Source organism: Crotalus tigris, unplaced genomic scaffold (assembly GCF_016545835.1).
Source record: "Crotalus tigris isolate CLP2741 ecotype Arizona unplaced genomic scaffold, ASM1654583v1 scf7180000017686.862900, whole genome shotgun sequence".
NCBI classification, from domain to species: Eukaryota; Metazoa; Chordata; class Lepidosauria; order Squamata; family Viperidae; genus Crotalus; species Crotalus tigris.
In genome coordinates, this window is record NW_024096566.1 from 162,024 (window position 1) to 165,518 (window position 3,495).

General features: G+C 38.6%; 1 long non-coding RNA gene across 1 annotated transcript; it reads left to right on the top strand.

Annotated features, from left to right (window-relative positions):
* Positions 1 to 1,137: 1,137 nt before the first annotated feature.
* On the top strand, positions 1,138 to 3,030 carry LOC120305628. Its single transcript, XR_005556079.1, has 3 exons — positions 1,138 to 1,650; positions 2,175 to 2,384; positions 2,678 to 3,030. It is a non-coding gene; the product is annotated as an uncharacterized LOC120305628 (long non-coding RNA).
* The last annotated feature ends 465 nt before the right edge of the window (positions 3,031 to 3,495 follow it).

The window sequence follows — 3,495 nt, forward strand, 5'->3', positions numbered from 1 at the left end:
CATTCTTTTTTTAAGATTCTGGCTCCAGCTTAATATCCCTACCATACTGGCAGATTAGCTAATTTGACTAATTATCTTTCTTCAATTTCTGAAAAGTACTTATATATCTTTGAGAGCCTGAAATAGTTATCTTGGCATTTCAGTTTTGGAAATCCCTTTCTAAAATGAGATGTATTTCTTGTAATTAAAAAAAAATACTATAAGCATTTAATCTTTATTTAGTGGTTTAATTTGTTTTATGTACTGGAACAGGGCAGGTGGTTGCACGGCCAACCGGTGTGTCCGGCAGGCCAGATAGTGTGCCTCCCCCTGCTATCTCCCTCTGCCTGATGCCAATGCTGCCACTGCGAAGCAAGCAAGGTGAGGCAGGTGCGAGGAGTGGGTGGTGCCATGCTATGGCTGTTGCATGCTCAGCTGCCGCCATCCAACCTCACACTCCAGCTCCACCGCACTATCCGTGATGGCCCTGGTGAACGGAAAGGGTGGGGAACCCCCATCTGCAAGAGGCAGATGGATCTGAGTGCGGTGACTGCCAGCCTGGCTCTCCAAGCAGCAGGCAGAGGCAAAAGCACAGCTGCCTGTCCCGTCCCAGATGCGAAGGCTGCAGGCAAGCAAAGACAGATAATGGGGCCACAATGCTGGAGCCCAGCTGGTCACCATCGCCACCATGTCACACCACTGTATGCTCAGTCCTCACCATCCAAACTTGTCCTCCATTCGGTTACCTCCTGCACAACCCGAGAGGGTCAGCAAAGCTCTTTTGTGGATCAGACCCAGTCCCACTCACCCTCCTCTGTAGGAGACCCCTGGATGCCCCCCATACCTGCTGCCCCCCCAGACATTCCCCTATGCAAGTGACAGCAAATTGGCCATGCCCACCCCAACCATGCCCACCCCATAGGATGTGACCACCTTAGCCACGTCCCTCCGCCACTCCAAGGGCAACCACAATGCTGATGTGGCCCTTAATGAAATCGAGTTTGGCACCCCTGATCTAATGAATCCATCTCAGTTGTCTCCAGAGGGATTTGTTTGTCCTCTGTGATAACTTCTGTTTCCAGTAAAAAATTGAAAAGTTCAAGTACTTCACAGGCTCATAAATGAAATGTTTCTTTTAAAGTAGCTATTTTGTGTTCTGGCAATCTGACTTCAAAGTTTTGTTTTATAATCAATATGTAAACAAGACAGCTGTCACAAACAAGAAGTTCTTTTTCATTAAATTTATACTTTCCTTTTTTCTTTTCTTTATGCTTTCAGAGATCTCTGAGCAACATGAAATCCTCAGGCAGAAGGTTATATCGTCAGCTGTGCTGCCTATTATTAGTGAATTTAGTTTATGGCAGTAGAGAATTTCAAAGAAAAGTACTTCAATATATAGGATATACTCATAATTATTGCTTTTGAAGGGCATCTTTGCAACTGATTGCGTTCAGGAAACTCTCCGTACAGACAGTTGATGAGCTCTGGGACTTCATGGAACATATAAGTCGTGGGCAATTAATCGCCCAAACTCGTAGTGCCTGCTTTTTTTATTTTAACGATTTTCAAAAAATGTATGTTGATTGTTCAGCCTCAACGAGTCATGAAGTAGGCAAGAGACATGTAGCATCCAAGAGATCAATTTTATATGCGGACAGAAAACCTTACAAGGTAAAAATAACATGATTTCCCCTCTATTTCTATTTGGTTTCATATTCATGGTAGGTCTCTGATGTTAAAGGTCCAAATTTTTCTCTTTTCCAGGATTATTTTAGTCCATTTTTACTTATAAACAATTATTTTCACATTGCAAGCAATACAAGGGATTAGAGACATAATGGAGGGAATCTTCCCTCCTTTCCGATTTTTGATAGGAAAGAACAAATTCTCTTGGATGAGAGAACGAGGATTCCAGTCTTAAGTGTCGGGGGCCATAGAATTACAGCCAAATGGAACCCCTACGGATTTCTCTCCTGCATTTCTTTCATGTATTACTGCTGAACACTTAATGCTCTACAGGTTTTTGTTACACCAGTGTCCTACAGAGTTTTAGAAGTAAACATTGTTTAATTTTTTAGATTAACTTTGGGGAGATTTTCCTGGATTCACAACCCCTCTTAATCAGCAGGTGGCAGTTATGGCTCAAAAGGCTTTTGCATAACTTCATCTGGTGTTTTAATTGCATTCTTTTATAGATTGAAGGACCCTTGAGGGCCACTCTAATCACATCACAACTTGATTACTGCAATGCCTTCTATGTGGAGCTCCCTTTGAAGACCACCCAGAACTTCAACTTATCCAGAATGCAGTGTCACAAGCAGTGATGGGCGTGCTTCTAGGTGCCCACATAGAATCAGGGAATCAGGAAGCATGCAAATACAACAACAACAACAATAATAATAATGGTATTTGTACTTATAATAATACTAATTGTTTCATGGGAATTTAATTTATATTCATTCATAAATATTAATAAATTTGAAAAACTGACAAGGGCTATATTTTAAAATATTTTATAGTTCAGTGTTAATCATTAAAGCAGATTATAAATCTGAAAGTGAGAATTTTTAATTTGCATTTTCGTTTGTACCATTATGCTATTACTATTTTTAAAAAACAAAACTGTTCTCTTTACCAATTATGAACAATTTATAGAATTCTAATATTTCTTGCTGTTTTCTCTCCTTTTCCTCTGCAGACTCCTTGAATCGGAAGCACAAAGCAGGAAGCGTATCGTAAAATAAGGCCAAAAAAAGAGCTCGCTTTACCATAGATGATTCTGAATACTATTTCTTATTATCTTTTTCTGATTTGAAAAACATGTTGGGTATAATAATTACAAACATGAGCTTCTTCTTTTAACAGAGTTCCAACATTTCCATTTGCCAATTCCAGTGCTTTATAAATGTTGAATACTTCCACTCTGTTAGGAATAATATCTTTAAAATTAGCACATGTTTGTAAAATTCTTATTCTTTTCTTTTGGGGAGAAGCGCTAAATTCAGTGGAAATCCTATATATTTTTATAAGCTAATAAATGATCGTGCAATATCAAGAAATATATTTTATAATGTATCTTATAAATGTGATACAGTGATTTTCTGTGCAGTCTATAATTATTAATGTTATAGTTCATGTTGATTATTGCAAATTAAAATATGCTTCTCTGCAGTGAAGATTGAAATAGTGTTGTTATTGTTTTAAATGTAATTTATTGGCTTCTAGCAGTCTATCTTTCTGAAAAATGTCCAGTCCTCACACTTATGTCTGGTGCTTCCACTTATGACTCTCAAACTATCCTATAGTCATGTAATTACAATTGAGGCATTTGGCAACCAGCTCCTATTTAGTGTTCTACAGTCATGTGACCTTATTAGCCAATTTCCACCAAAATTGCCCCTTCAGAAGAAAGGATTTGCACTTATGACTGTAGAATTAATATAACAACCATTGTAAAAATATCCATGAAATAAGATTTCACTTCACTTCCGTGAATATGGCTGACTGAAGACACTT